At 51.3% G+C, this 15,757-nt stretch overlaps 1 protein-coding gene and 2 pseudogenes across 1 annotated transcript in view; 1 reads left to right on the top strand and 2 right to left on the bottom strand.

The window, feature by feature from the left end:
- Window positions 1–15,757, bottom strand: part of LOC127474815 (zinc finger protein 208-like) — a 1,262,639-nt pseudogene that overhangs the window by 333,715 nt on the left and 913,167 nt on the right.
- The window catches only part of LOC127474817 (zinc finger protein 850-like), a 594,864-nt pseudogene that overhangs the window by 40,702 nt on the left and 538,405 nt on the right, over window positions 1–15,757 (top strand).
- The window catches only part of LOC127475002 (B-cell antigen receptor complex-associated protein alpha chain-like), a 249,560-nt gene continuing 247,314 nt past the window's right edge, over window positions 13,512–15,757 (bottom strand). The window contains exon 5 of the mRNA XM_051796304.1: window positions 13,512–14,330. The gene's annotated coding sequence lies outside the window, so the exon portion shown is untranslated. The remainder of the gene's footprint in view (window positions 14,331–15,757) is intronic.

Genomic DNA, 15,757 nt, shown 5'->3' with positions numbered 1-15,757 from the left:
CAGAGGATCTGCAGGGACAGCCTGTCCCATCCAGTCAGCAGGGAATGGAGCCCTGGAGCAGAATCCTGCCCAGGGTGGAGTTACCAAAGATCAAGTACTAAATGTCCCTGTGAACTGGTAAAGGAGAGTTCTGCAACCCCAGGGGAGGCAGCAGGAACAGAGAAAGGACTCTGGTCAGTGACTCGTCTCACCTGCAGTGAACTCCCCTTGTGCCTCCCCAGTTCAGGGGGGGCTGTACCAGAGCCAGGGCTGGGCTTTCCAGGAGGGTGTCCTGAAGAACTCTCCAGCCCACAGGCTGCATGGAGTGGAGCCCTGCCCTGCCCTTTGTGCCATTGGAAACAGCCCATGGTCCTGCCCAGCCTTGTTCTTGGCTACTGAGCCTTCCAGGACTATGGCAGAGGGTGGAGAGGAGTGATCCCCATCCTGCTGGGTCTGCTCCCCACCCTGACCAGCATGGCCAGTGCAGGCTCAGCCCAGGGTGCCACAGCCCCTCCCTGTGCAGAGCAGCACCTCCAGCTCAGGGCCCTGCAGGGATCCCAGGCTGGGATTTGCAACTGGCAGGGGTAGCCTGGACACACTGACCTGGGCAAAGGGATGTCCCTGGAGAAGAGCAAGGCAGCATTTCTGGGCCTGCAGAGAGGAATCCCTGACACAGAGAAACCTCTTTCTGCAGCCCCCCCTGGGGACAGGCTGCTCTGTCCCTGGGCCAGGACTCTGGGCTGGGCTGGACAGAGGGGCTGGCACTGAGGGGCACAGTCAGGCTGTGCTGGGCATCTCCTGCAGGTGATACCAGGGCTCCAGCAGTTTCCCTGACCTCCACTTCCTCCTGCCATGCTGAGTGTCCAGCCCCTGAGCTGATGGGGATGCTGAGACTCCTCTCTGTGCCCCAGGAGCTGCTGTGCCCTTCAGAGGGGCTGGGGCTGTGGGGGGAGTGCCCAGAGCTCTGCAGCACCCTGGGCTGGGCACTGCTGTGGGGCCAGACCAGACTGGGCTGCTCCACCTGTTGACCTCTCTAATGAAACCACTTCTAATTTTCTCCTGAAGAACCATGAGAATATGTGTTGTGTCCTGAGCACTAGACTGGACCCTTGGGATAATAGAAAAGGTTTTGGAGTCAGGGATATTGAGAAGGCTGGGCAGTGTCACTGGGAGACCTCTCCCTTGGAAAGGCCAGAGCCAGCCCAGAGCTTCCTGGGGCCTTGGCAAAGGCAGACATGGAAGCAGTCTGCAAACAGGGTAGCAAGGAGGGTTGGCAGAGTTCCAGACTGCTCAGGCTCAGCAGGGAAGGGGATATGACAAGTCTTCCTGCAGCCATTGCCAGGCATGGGAAGGACAAGGCAGGGATTGCAGAACCCCTGTGGGAGGGAAAAGAAGGGGATGTTCTGTGCCCAGACTGTTTCAAGGCTCTTGACATTGTCTCCTGTGATCTCCTTAGAGCCAGACTGGTGACAGCTGGACTGGAGAAGTGAAACATGTGGTGAGTGGGAAGTTGAATGACTGATGAGGGTCAAAAGTCATGGCACAAATTCCTCTTGGCAGCAATTCCCAGGTGACATCCATCAGGGACCAGCCCTTGACCATTCCTATGGAACATCTTTATTATGTCTCTGGGTGATGGGATGAAATGCACTTTCCACTCCTTTGTGGATGATGCCAAGTTGCAGCAAGTCTGTGAGAAACCTTGTCTAGTTAATGGTAACTAGGACAAAAATGTGGTCAAGATGAGTGAGTGGGATAAACTTGTCTTGCCATCAGGTGCCCAGCAAGGCCCAAGACAATGAAGAAAAAACTCATGGGTCAGAGGAAAGGAAAATCAAAAGGAGGGAAAAAGACCAAACACAACCAAACCAAACCCAAACAAACACAGAATGAGAGAATATGCTGAGGTGGAAGGGACCCACAAGGATCATCCAGTCCAACCCAACTTTTCCATTGCCATCTGCCCCCACCCCAGCAGGCTCTGAAGCAAAGCACGGCTTAGGTCCAGCCCAGCTCTGCTCTGACAGAAAGAACCTGCAGTCAGGGACAGGAAGAGGACAAAGTCTTGTTTAACCAGCCTGAGGAATAATGGGATCAATGACCTCCTCTATCCCTGGGCACTTGAATGACCCTGTAGATCAGGTTTGGTAGCAGGGAGGGGGATGCAGGTTTCCCTTAGGGAAGAGGAGATCAGGAGTTGACTCTGTGTCAGAGAGAGCCAGTTTCAGGTGGCTCCAAAATGGACCGGCCAGTGCCCAAAGCTGAGCCAAAAAGCAATTCCAGAGGCACCTCTGTGATCACCCTTTGGAGAAAGGATAAAATCCAGGGTGCTGTAACCCAGAGAGGAGTGAGAGAAATGGGGGAGAAACAACCCTGCAGGCACCAAGGGAAGTTGAGAAGGAGGAGTGAGAGAGCCTTGGTGGGCACCTGGCAGCCAAAAGCCAACCCCCAGCCCTGAGAGCCACAGCTGAGCCCAGCACAAAAGATTCTTTAGGTCTGGAGGTTCTTTGCAGCAGCTTTTTAGCAGAGCTGCCAGCTGGGCCATCAAAGGGGATGCTCAGCTGGGTCTGAAACCTGGGAGATCCTTGTCAGCCTTGGCTCTGCAGGATAAGAAAGAACTATAGAATCCGAAATAGTTTGAATCAGATGAGACCTTTATAGGTCATCTAGTCCAACCCCCCTGCAATGAACAGGGACATGTTCAACTAGATCAGGTTGCTCACAGCTCTTTCTAACCTGGCCTTGAATGTTTCCAAGGGTGGGGCATCGATGACCTCCCTGGGCAACCTGTGCCAGTGTTTCACCACCCTCAGTGTAAAAAATTTCTTCCCTATATCTAGTTCAAATCTGCTCTTTTTTAGTTGAAAACCATTATCACTTGTCTTACTACAACTAAGTCTGTGCCCATCCTTCTTATAGGTATGATATCAGGAGCTCCTTACAAGCCTTGACCAAACCAGCTGAGCAATGAAGAGCCCCTGGACTGGACCAGGGTGTGGTGAAGTGTCCCTGGACTGGACCAAGGGTGTGGTGAAGTGTCCTTGCACTAGACCAGGTGCTCCTGGATGATAAAGGTGGGAACAATCCAGAGTGGAACAGCAGGGGAACACAGGATAATCAGTCATCCCATGAAAGCCTTGGAATATTCCCTGCCTGAATCACAGCCCTAATGGAACAGTTTGGATACAATTCCCAAATAGTTTGGAAACTCCAGTCATTCCTGACACCAGGATGGAAATTCAGCAGATAACTAAAGCCAGTCCCCTTGTGAACCCACAACCAGCAGGGCTGAGGAAGGCCCTGGCAGCTCCCCAGCACCTCCCTCTCACTGGGACACCTCTGGCAGCCTCTCCCAGCTCGGGAACCCTCCAGTTTGCAACACTCCAAAGACCCTTGCTGATGCCCAGGACAATTCTGATCCCCCTCCACAAACACTCCTCCAGCTGTGACCCTTGTCTGGTGGGAAACACAAAGGGATTTGGGGGAGTGTTTCCCTGACAAGAAGGAGAATTTGGGAGAGGGACCTTTGCGCACCCAGCTATTGATGTGTCCACACAGCTCTGCCTGGGTGTGGGTGTGAATTGTCTGTGGTGTGAATGTTGTTATTGTGAATCTGTAATTCAGTCACTGTTAAAATTGTAGCAAATGCTATTGAATCACCTGATAACTGTTCAATTGGTCAATGGTTAAGTGCTACTAATCTCTTTTGCCCCCTTGTCTTTGGATCCAAATCCTTTTGTGCCCTGACCCTCTTGCATCCCAAGGCTCTGTGTAAATCATTCCTATTCATCAAAAAATATATATTTTTCATGACTTCCACTTTAAAATCTTCCTCCTTAGCTAAACTACAAAACAACTCCAATTAGCTGTAGAACTCTTGAAGACAATTAAAGGAATAGTAATATTTTTTTTCAGTGTTTTAATGGGTCCCACAGTGTGTTTGGAGTTGCATCAGCTGTCAGTCCAAGATGGACCATGTCAGAACTGGTGAGGTTGGGGGGTGAGGAGCAAGGTTGATCAGACAGGGTCAGTGTGGATCTCCTGAGGAGACACTCAGCATCAAGATCACTTGGAGAACACCTCTATCACCTCTTCTCTGAACTAAAAAATAGCCATAATTGAATTAAAAAAAATACAAACTTTGAAGACTTGTTTTGAAATTGCCTTGAAGACAATTAAAGGAAAACAAAGAGATCCTGAGGGATTTCTGCATTTTAATGAGCCCCACAGTGTGTTTGCAGCCCACCCCATGATCCTGAGGTGCTGAGAGAAGATTGAAGCAGCTGCTGAAGAAGTCAGAAGCCAAAGTGCAAGTGCCTTGAAGCATTGCTGGGCCCCACTGAGGGCAGGCACTGCCAAAGCCTCCCCAGGGACTCCTTGGAGCAGCTCCTTGGAGGCCAGGAGTGCAGGCAGACAAAGGCTCTGGGCAGGCCCCTGCAATGCTGAGCAAAGCCTGCCTTGGTTTTGTGGAGCACAAAGGCCAAGGCCTGAGCCCCAGGCCCTGGCCCAGCAGATCCTGTCCCTCCCGGCTGGCTCAGGGCTGTTTGGGGGGCACTGGGATGGGAGGGGGAGGAACAACAAAGGTCCAAAACTGGGCAACCCCTGCCAGGCTCCTGAGGGAGGGGCGAGGCAGAAACCAAGTGCAGAACCTGCCAGGCAAGTGTCTTGTGGTGGCCTGAGTGGCAGAGGCAGCTGCCAGAGGCAAGGGGACAAAGGCCTGGGTGCCTTTGGGCCTTGCAGCCCTGCCAGAGCCCTTGGCCATCTCTCCTGCAGGCTGTCCTGCCCTGGCCCTGCTGCTGCTCTGGCCTTGCAGGCTGCACACACCCCTCCTGCTTTCCCACCCCCTCCCAGCAGCATTTCTAGACCCTCCCTGATGGCTCTGCACCAGCTCTGGCTGTTGCCATGTGCACTTGGCCTTCTGAACTTGGATCCTGAGCCCCTGTGCCACAGGACATCCCTGCCAGAGCCCAGGCCCTTCTCCTGGGGGTCACTGCAGAGCTGAGCAGACCCAGGTCACCTCCCATTCCTCTGCCAACCCCCTGGGCCTGCTCTGGGCCCTCCAGGTCCTTGCCCTGCTCCCAAGGGCTGTGGGGGTGCTTAATGGTCAGGGCTTGGGGTTTAGAGCTCAGGGTGGGGATTAGGCAGAACTTTGGGAGGTTTGTTGTTCTGCTGGCAGTGTCTGGTTCATGATTAGGGGAAGAGCTTTTTAGGCTGAGTTAGGATTAAAGCTTGGCTTTTCATACTGGTAATACAGATTTGGGATTGGGGTGGGCATTGGAAGACAAATAAGAGTCTGGAGTTCTGGGTTTGGGCTTTTTCTGGTTTGGAATTAGAGCAGTGGTGTCCTAGTTAGAACAACTGGGACCGATTCATCACTGGATAGGTATAGCCCAAACCTGTGTATTCTATGGCCCTCCATGCCATTTCCCAGAAACTCTTGTCAAGGGGGGTGGGGGGGAGGGCCTGCCTGTGGGGGGATGTTCCTGTCCTCATACCCTTTTATGGAATTCCTTGCTCTGAGCATCCTCATACCCTTTTATGGAATTCCCCACTCTGAGGGAAGGATTGACCATTCCTTTTATGGAATTCCCCACTCTGAGGGAAGGATTGACCATTCCTTTTATGGAATTCCCCACTCTGAGGGAAGGATTGACCATTCCTGCCTGAACTGGAGAATATATAAACCTGGAGTTTCAGAACTTTTCTACCACTCGTGGGATCCAGAGGAGAGGAAGACTGCAGCTCATCGCTCTCAACCAGTCTGAGACCACCACCCTCAACTGGACTGCAATCACCACTTTTGACCAGACTGCAACAGCTCTCCCACCAGCAGGTTTTTTCCCTTCTCCCTTTACTTTGGACTCGGGGGGGAGGGGGGGGCCCAAGGAACACCACTTTGTTCATGCCCCAGGGTGCTGGGTTATACATTTGGGTTTTGTGGGTTAAGACCAGTTGTTAGTTTGTATAATTGTACTTATTGTATTATTTTAATAATTTGTTATTCTGACTTATAATCTCTCCTTTGAGTTGAGTTCATTTCCCCTGCTGGTTAACTTGGGGGGCTGATGGGAAAGAGGTGGGAGGGGTGGCTGAAGGGAGTGGGGAGAGCGGGAGCGGGGTTGCCGTGGGGGTGCCTCGGTGTGTCCCCATGCCTTGATCCCTGGAGAGCGAGGGAGGCTGGAGATAGGGAGGAGCTTCGAGAGCCCTGAGAGCCTGGAGAGGGAGGGCACGGAGAAGGGGAAGCCTGGACAGTGGGGACCCCTGGGATCCCCTAAGACAACAAATTGGAGAACCTGGAGAGGGGGAATTTCTGGGAACTTTGCACCGTGAAGGTGAGAATCAGTGGAGAAGGGACCCTTGGGATCCCCAACACTCCCAGCATCCCGAAGGGGGACCCCCAACATCCCAGACAGGGGAGACTCTCTGAATCCCAGACGGGAGAGACCAGAGAAGGGGAACTCTTAGGAGAATTTTTTTGGACAAATCTTCATGTTTTAGAGTATTTTTTAGCTGAATCTCAACTTTTTGCGGTTTGGCGGGGCAGGAGTCTTCTCACTATTTCTTATAGGCTTTTGCCTGAATCTCAATGATTTGGGTTTTTCTGGGCTGAATCTTGGTGTTTTGGAGGTTTTTATGGGCACAGGATGTCCGGTGAGTTCTAGAGATGGACTTGGGCAGGAGGAACCCCCAAACCCAAACGCTCAGCCCTTGTTTTCCCCCCGATCAGGATTTGTCCTTCCCAAAGCTTGGTCGGATGGAGGAGGAGGCTGCGAGGAAGAGGAAGATGCCTTGGGCCCCCCAGGCAGGTGAGGAGGAAGTCAGTGTCCCTTTGGGCGGGTGTTGTGCTGGCTCTGTCAGCCCAGCATGGCCCCGGCTGCAGGACAACCCCGCTGGCGCCGCCGTCCTGCCGGGGCCGGAGTTGGGGGGATGTCCTTGGCCTTCCCTGTGGGCCGGAGGCAAATCCCCTGCCTGTCCTTCTTGCTTCCTGCCCCAGGCCCCGAGCTGAGGAGGGAGAGCGCGGAGGACAAATCCCCCCGTGAGACCCTGGTGGGAGAGGCCGTTTTGAAGGGCTCCCCGGCGCAGGAAGGCAGCGGGGAGGAAAAGGGCCGGAGATCCCCCCGCAGGAGGGGCTCCAAAGCCAGCCCAGGGTGCTCTGAGGAGGAAAGAGCCAGCCTGTGCCGGGAAGGCGGTTGGAGCTTGAGGGGGAGCTCTGACCTGGTGGTCCCTGAGCAGCCTCCCAACCGTGACAAGCCCTTCAGGTGCTTGGAATGTGGGAAGAGGTTCAGGAAGAGCACAGACCTGCTCAGACACCAGCACATCCACACTGGGGAACGGCCCTACACGTGTGGGGAGTGTCTCAAGAGCTTCAACAGGAACTCCCACCTGATCCAACACCGTCGCATCCACACTGGGGAACGGCCCTACAATTGTGGGGAATGTGGGAAGAGCTTCAAGAGCAGCTCCAACCTCCGCACCCACCAGCTCATCCACACCGGGGAACGGCCCTACAAGTGCTTGGAATGTGGGAAGAGGTTTCAGACCAGCTCAGCTCTCCTCCTGCACGAGCGGACGCACACGGATGAGAGGCCCTTCCGCTGCACCGACTGTGGGAAGGGCTTCAAACTGAACTCCCACCTCGTCACCCACCGGCGCATCCACACCGGGGAGAAGCCCTACAAGTGTGGGGAGTGTGGGAAGAGTTTCACCCGAAACTCTACCTTGACCAAACACCAACAGACCCACCAGTAAGGGAAGCCCCACCAGTGCCCCGACTGCGGGAAGAACTTCGGCCGTAGAATTGACAGGCAAAACAAGGTTTCAAAAGGTCTTCAGGATTTTGAGTATCTGCACTCCAACATCAATTTATTCTTTTGAGTATGTCTAAGTTTAACCTCATTTTAGTCTGAAAGCCAAATTCACCACTACCCCATTCCCTGATAACCGTGGGCTGGTTCTGACAAGTGAGGCAGAAATTACCCACTGCCCAGCAAAAACCAGTGGGGCCAGCCAGTTGTCTCTGCCCTGGCAGCCCAGTTTCCCCAGTCTCATCTCAAATTGACCAGTTACACTGAAGCAAAGGGCACTGGAACCAGTGCAACAAGCCCCAGTCTGACTTTCACACCTGCCCACGTGTCCTGTTTTCTGCTGCTCTACAGATTTCCTTGTTTAAATACAATGGAAAAATGAACAGTTTTTGGGGTTGTTTTGGTTTTGGGCTTGGGGTTTTTTTTCCCCCACTGTTCTCATTAACCTCATTTCAAATCTATTTCAGTGTTTGAAGATGAATTAAAATTTTGAATGATTTTTAATGTTAATGTCTTGACTAAAGTATCAAAACATGAAAAATAAAAAAAAAACCACCACGAAGCTGTCCATTATTATCACAAACACTCAGAAGTACTAACATAAGCACAGTGAAAACCCCATAAATAAGACCATTAAAATAATTTTAATATTTATGTAATATTTTATTTTTACTAAGTCTAACATAAGGAAATTTAATTACTGACATCAGCTTTCCCCACCTCTCAAAAAGGTAATTTAGTTACATTTTAGTCACCCTTGAAAGGCTCTTTCCAGTTGGGTTGGCCTCTGCCTTAGACACTCATGAGATCTGCCAAAACCAATTTAAGGGCAAATTTCCCCACCAGGTTCAACTGCATTGGTTGTACCAAAAACTTTGCAAGTAACCCCACAACTTTCATCTTAAACTCTTGTAGTGGTTTGGATCTTGTTTTCCCCAGAGGCTAAGGAAAGTGGTAGACCCCAAGGGGTGGAAACCCCTGGAAGTTTTGAAGTTCTGCCCAATGGGCGCTCCTGCAAAAATGTCAACATCCCACAAGCTCACCGGAAGAGATGAGTTGTAGTTTTGGTTGTTGTTGGAGAGGTGGCCATGTTGTAGAGCCACGAGGAAGGGGTTCATAGCCCCAGAGGGGGGCTTTGGCCCCCAGCCCCCAGCGGGGGCTTGCGGGGACCTGGAACAGCATAAAGCTGGGCTAGGTGCCTGTGGTTATGCCGGGAGATGTTTTCTCCATGGGCGCAGAGCAGCAGCCGGCACTGACCAGAGAAATGGTGGCAGAGAGCCAGACAAGAGATAAGGACCTGAACTGAAGGAGCAGCAGAAGCAACATGCAGCACCAGAGAAAGGACTCCTGAAAGGAGAGCTGGGAAAAAGAGAGTCAGTAGCCTGAGAGACAGAGTTCTGGGGGTAAGACTGTACCAGCCCACCAAACTCCTTTGAGATCCCTCTGAGAAAAGAGGGAGATGGACTCCTATTAAGGAGAAGAGTTTTAGACATGCAGCACCGGAGAGAGAGAGGAGCTGAGAAGCTCAAAAGACGTCCCGGAGCTGGACCGGGACGGCCAGATGGAGTGCGGGGGGAGTTGACCTTGGCTCCCCCCCTTGCACTGCTACCACGGTGGCAGCCTGAGAGACAGGGCACAGAGGCCCTGCAAGGAGCTGAGTCTCCTGGAGATACCAGACCGTCACGAAGACCCCCCTGTGTCTTCGTGATATGACGTGGTGAAACGACCTTGTCTGGGGTTACGAAGCCCACGGAAGACCCCTTTGCCTGCGTCAAGGGGGCCGAGGGAGCTTGGATACCTCCCTTGTGAGTGCTGGCAGAAAGCCAGCCACAGCTGCTGTATGCATGAGAAGAAGAAACCTGCTGCCTTGGAAGATACTCCTGCTGTTCAGAGACTGAAAGGGATCTGTCCTTCTTTCCCTCCTGGACTTTTATTTGGAGGGGAGAAGAGATCTGGTCCACTGTAAATACATATGTCATGGTAGAGATAGTTTGTGATCATGTGTATAATGTGATATGGTATTTATTTGTACAGTCATTGTAATATATTCCCTTTCCCCCACTTTGAGTTTGGTGTGTTTTGTCTGGAAAAACCCATCTCACATTAGGTTGAGATGTGGGAGGGGGGATGGAGCTAGGGAATTGGATTTTGGGGCTATCTCAAACCATGACATAAATGGTAGCAGAGGATGGTTGCGAACCATCGGGGGAAAGAGATAAGAGCCATGATGTTTGTGGTAACAGAAAGAGTTTTCCAGACAAAACACAGACTGTACCATTGTAGTGAAAGTAAGGCTGTAGTAATGTAAGTTAAGTATTAAGAGTAGAGTTAAGTTTGTGATAATACTATATTGATGTGTAGTAGAGAGATTTTGGTTATATTTTAGTTTATTGAAGATTGCATGTTGATTAGAGTTTTTTTAAGTTGTTGTGATATGTTGACATTTCGCAGGAGCGAGGGGTGGAGTGTTGTAGTGGTTTGAATTTTGTTTTCCCCAGAGGCTAAGGAAAGTGGTAGACCCCAAGGGGTGGAAACCCCTGGAAGTTTTGAAGTTCTGCCCAATGGACGCTCCTGCAAAAATGTCAACATCCCACAAGCTCACCGGAAGAGATGAGTTGTAGGTTTGGTTGTTGCAGGAGAGGTGGTCATGTTGTAGAGCCACGAGGAAGGGGCTCATAGCCCCACAGGGGGGCTTTGGCCCCCAGCCCCCAGCGGGGGCTTGCGGGGACCTGGAACAGCATAAAGCTGGGCTAGGTGCCTGTGGTTATGCCGGGAGATGTTTTCTCCATGGGTGCAGAGCAGCAGCCGGCACTGACCAGAGAAACGGTGGCAGAGAGCCAGGATAGATAACACCTGAACTGAAGGAGCAGCAGAAGCAACATGCAGCACCAGAGAAAGGACTCCTGAAAGGAGAGTTGGGAAAAAGAGAGTCAGTAGCCTGAGAGACAGAGTTCTGGGGGTAAGACTGTACCAGCCCACCAAACTCCTTTGAGATCCCTCTGAGAAGAGAGGGAGATGGACTCCTATTTAGGAGAAGAGTTTTAGACATGCAGCACCGGAGAGAGAGAGGAGCTGAGAAGCTCAAAAGACGTCCCGGAGCTGGACCGGGACGGCCAGAAGGAATGCGGGGGGAGTTGACCTTGGCTCCCCCCCTTGCACTGCTACCACGGTGGCAGCCTGAGAGACAGGGCACAGAGGCCCTGCAAGGAGCTGAGTCTCCTGGAGATACCAGACCGTCACGAAGACCCCCCTGTGTCTTCGTGATATGACGTGGTGATACGACCTTGTCTGGGGTTACGAAGCCCACGGAAGACCCCTCGGTTGGAGGCGATGGGGCCGAGAGAGAGAGGCTTGGATACTCCCTCGTGGATGCTGGCAGAAAGCCAGCCAAAGCTGCTGCATCAATGTGAAGAAGACAGACTGCTGCCTCAGAAGATGCTGCTGTTCAGAGACTGAAAGGGATCTGTCCTTCTTTCCCTCCTGGACTTTTATTTGGAGGGGAGAAGAGATCCGATAATTGTAAATACATATGTCATGGTAGAGATAGTTTGTGATCATGTGTATAATGTGATATGGTATTTATTTGTACAGTCATTGTAATATATTTCCCTTTCCCCCACTTTGAGTCTGGTGTGTTTTGTCTGGAAAAACCCATCTCACATTAGGTTGAGATGTGGGAGGGGGAATGGAGCTAGGGAATTGGATTTTGGGACTATCTCAAACCAGGACACTTTCACACCAGTTGTTCCACCAAAATGCACGTTCATTAAAGAGACAATTCCAAATTACAATAAACCAGGTCAGAGACATAATTATGTCATGCTCTGACTGCCAGCGAATTACCCCAATGCCAGCTAAGGAAGGGGTTAATCCCAGGGGCATAACAGCCAATGAAATCTGGCAGGCAGACGTTACACATAGAGCTGAATTCGGTAAACTAAAATATGTCCATGTTACAGTAGACACACATTCCAGATACATTAATGCAACAGCACACACAGGAGAAAAAGCCAAAGACGTTATCAGACACTGGCTCAGTTGTTTCGCAATCCTAGGAATTCCAAAAACCATAAAACCCGACAATGGCCCTGCTTATTGTTCTGAAAAAATCAAAACATTTCTCACAGATTGAGGGGTACTCCATTCCATAGGTATACCGCATTCACCCACAGGACAAGTGATTGTAGAAAGAGCTCACCATACACTAAAAGAAATGCTTCAAAGACAAAAAAGAGGGGAGTCGGTATATAGCCCCCAGGAACGCTTATGGAAAGCGTCATATGTTCTAAATTTCTTAAACTGTAATGATACAGACCATAGCAGGTATGAACGCCAACATAAAACTCAAATACTTTCCTCTTCCAAACCACCAGTTATGATCAAAGATCTAATATCTGGGCAATGGTCAGGACCAGTAGATCTCATAACATGGGGAAGGGGACATGCCTGTGTATCCAAGGGTACCAAATTACAATGGGTCCCTTCTAGATGTGTCAGGCCTTATATTAGCCCTCCAGCACAACAGGAACAACCACCAGAAGAAATAAGTGAAGGATTTGGATTAGAAGAAACATGACCAACAATAGTAAACACATCACACAGAAAAAAAAAAAAAAAAAAAGGGGGAAAAGAGATATGGGTCTGTTCCCTATGTGTGTAAATCTACATTAACATTTCTTTAAAACAGGGATAATCACAAGCAATAAATGATACAACAGAACCAAAAGAAACATATAAACAGTAACCAATACAGAACCAAAAGAAACACATAAACAGCAACCAATACAAAACCAAAACTCCATGAGTCAAACACAATAAAGGGTTAAAGAGTGCATGTGTAAGGAGAGAATGAAACGGTGGCCACCGGAGTATGAATGAGAAAGTTGAGTGGACGCATGTATGTGTGTGTGTGAACGCAAGTACACTTTATAGCAAGACATCTTAAACACTACTTCAAACAGCACCACCTCAGACACAACACCTACAACCCAACACATTTCCCTTTTAAATAAAGATGATGCCATTACACAAAGTCACCCTCAGATAAAAGGTTATCCACACCTACAAACCCTGGGTAATTTGAGATTGCTTGAATATTGCACGAACCAATAAAGTTGTAAACAGTTCAATAAAGGCTTTGTGACGATAGGCCCTGTTTTTTATAATTAGTTGAAATAAGATTGGTTATAATAAGAATGTTAAAAATGTATTGTTTCTCAACTTGTTAATAAAAAGAAGGGGGAGATGTGGCAGGAAGACTGTAACAAGGAACCATGGGAGTTGTGGTCTCCCGGGTTCTCAGACAATACTCGATTGTCATTGGTTAGAAGGTCATGGGACATGTTCAGGCGTGGTATTTAAACCTCGGCAGTTTGAATAAACGGTAATTCTGCTCTGGCACTTGTTCGTGTCTGAGTGGGGTTCATCCCTTGAACAACACCTCAGATAATGGGAGGGAAATGGGGGGTAATGGGGGGGAAATGGAGGAAAATGGGACAGTGAGGGGGAAACAGAAGGATATGCGAGGAAATGGGGAAACATGGAAGGAAAATGAGGGGAAATGGGAAGGAAGTGGGGGGAGAATGAGGGGAAATGGGAGGAATGGGGGAAAATGGGCAAAAATGAGAGATAATGGGGAGAATGGGGTAAATAAGGGAAAATGGGTAAAAATGCGAATTAATGGGGAGAATGGGGTAAACGAGGGAAAATGGAGGAATGGAGGAGAGAGAGGGGGAAATGGGAGAGAATGGGGGGAATTTGTGGGAAATGGGGGTTAATGGAGGATAACGGAGGAAAATGGGAAAAAATAGGGGATAATGGGGTAGAAATGGAGGATAATGGGGTAGAAATGGAGGATAATGGGGTAGAAATGGGGGATAATGAGGGCAAATAATGGGGGGAAATGGGGTAAAATGAGGTGAAATGGGGAAGAAAGGGAGAGAAATGGGAGGGTAATGGGGGAGAGTGAGGGGAAAATGGGGAAAATGAGGGGTAATGGGGAAAAATAGGAGATTATGGGGGATGGTAAGGGGGAAATGGGGGATAAGGAAGAAGAAATGTGGGATAATGGGGCATAATGGGGGAAAATGGTGAATAATAGGGAAAAATGTCAGATAATGAGGGAAAATGGGGAATAATAGGGGAGAAATGTGGGATAATGGGGGAAACGGGGAACAATGGGGAAAAATATGGGATAATGGAGGGAAAAGAAGGGATAATGGTTGAAAATGAGGGGAAATGGGTGTCTGAGAGGAAAAGTGGGGATAATGGGGGGAATGGGGGAAATAAGGGAAAATAGGGGATAAGGGGGGAAAATGGGGGAAATGAGGGAAAACGAGGTAATGAGGAAAATGGGGATAATGAGGGAAAATGGGGGAAATGAGGGAAAATGGGGAAAATAGGGGATGAAGAAGGAAAATGGGGGATAATAGGGGAAAAATGGGGGTCACTACAAGACCCCCCTTCCCATCAGACTCTGAGGCATCTCTGCTCTCACCTGCCTCCCCTTGCTGATTAATTAACCACTCGTTAATTACTAACAAGTAACTAACCCCCCAAAACCCACAGAACCCACAGCAGTTTTATTTTGGAGGGGGGTCAGCACGGCCTTTTGTCACCAGAGCAGAGCATTGGGGGGGGCCAAGCAGAGCCAGGGGGTCCCAAACCCCTTCCCAGGGGGTCCCACCCCCGTTTTCTGGGGGGTCCCTCAGGGCTTTTCCAGCTGGGAGTCGCCGGGGAGGGTCCCCACGTCCTGGTAGGTGGGTTGGACCCCCCCGGGAAATGTCCTCGTACATCGAACACTCGTCCAGGTTCAGCCCCTGAAAACGAGGAAAGGGGGGGATTCGGGTCGGTTTGGGGGGGTTTAGAGAGTGATAGACCCCCCCCCAGCACGATTTTGGGGCGCGGGGGCCCCCAGGACGTCACCTCGTAGAGGTTTTCCTCCTCGCATGTGGTTTTTTCGGGGTGCAGCAGCTGCTCGTTGGCCCAGCGCTTCTATGGGGGGGGAACAGGGGGCACGGGGGGGTTTGGAGTGGCCAGGGGGGGTTTAGGGGTGGCCAGGGGGGAAAAAAGGGGGCACAGGGAATTTTTGGGGTGGCCAGGGGGGTTTTGAGGGGCACCAGGGGAGATTTAGGGGTGGTGGGGCGGGGAGGTTGGAAGTACAGGGGGGTTTTGGGGTGGCCGGGGGGGTTTTCTGGGGGCACCAGGGGGGATTTAGGGGTGACCAGGGGGGGAAAAGAGGGCACAGGGGGGTTTTGGGGTGGCCGGGGGGTGTTTGGGGGGGCTCCAGGGGGGTTTTGGGGTGGCCGGGTGGGGTTTGGAGGCACCAAGGAGGAATTAAGGGGTGACAGGGGAAAACTAGGGGTGGCCGGAGGGGGTTGGGGTGGCCAGGGGGGTTTTGGGGGGCACCAGGGGGATTTAGGGGTGGCCAGGGGGGTTTTGGGGGTACCAGGGGGATTTAGGGGTGGCCAGGGGAGGTTGGGTGTCTCTGGGGAGGACTGGGGGGATTTGGGGATGGCAGGAGGAGGTTGGGGGGAACTGGGGGGGATTTGGGGGGAACTGGGAGGTACGGGGGGCGTTGAAGGGGTTTTGGGGCATCCAGGGGGGAATTGGGGGTACCAGGGGGGGTTGGGGGGTTGGGGAGGATTGGGGTTACCCAGGGGGGGATTTTGGGGGACCCGGGGGGCAATTGGTGTCCCCAGGGTCTCAATTAATGTCCCCAATGTCTCAATTGGTGTCCCCAGTGTCCCATTTACGGGACCCAATGTCCCACCTGGTGTCCCCAGTGTCCCAGTTGGTGTCCCCAGTGTCCAAGTTGGTGTCCCCAATGTCCTAATTAGGTGTCCCCAGTGTCCCAGTTGGTGTCCCCAGTGTCCTATTTAGGGGTCCCAAAGTTCCAGTTGGTGTCCCCAGTGTCCCAGCTGGGGGTCCCAGTGTCCAATTGGGGGTCCCAGTGACAGAACTGGGGGTCCTAG

The sequence above is a fragment of the Manacus candei genome, unplaced genomic scaffold, assembly GCF_025592945.1.
Source record: "Manacus candei isolate 608988 ecotype Guabito, Panama unplaced genomic scaffold, ASM2559294v1 h1tg000045l, whole genome shotgun sequence".
NCBI classification, from domain to species: domain Eukaryota; kingdom Metazoa; phylum Chordata; class Aves; order Passeriformes; family Pipridae; genus Manacus; species Manacus candei.
Note: the sequence above shows the minus strand (reverse complement) of the source record. Positions and strands in the feature narration are given on the sequence as shown.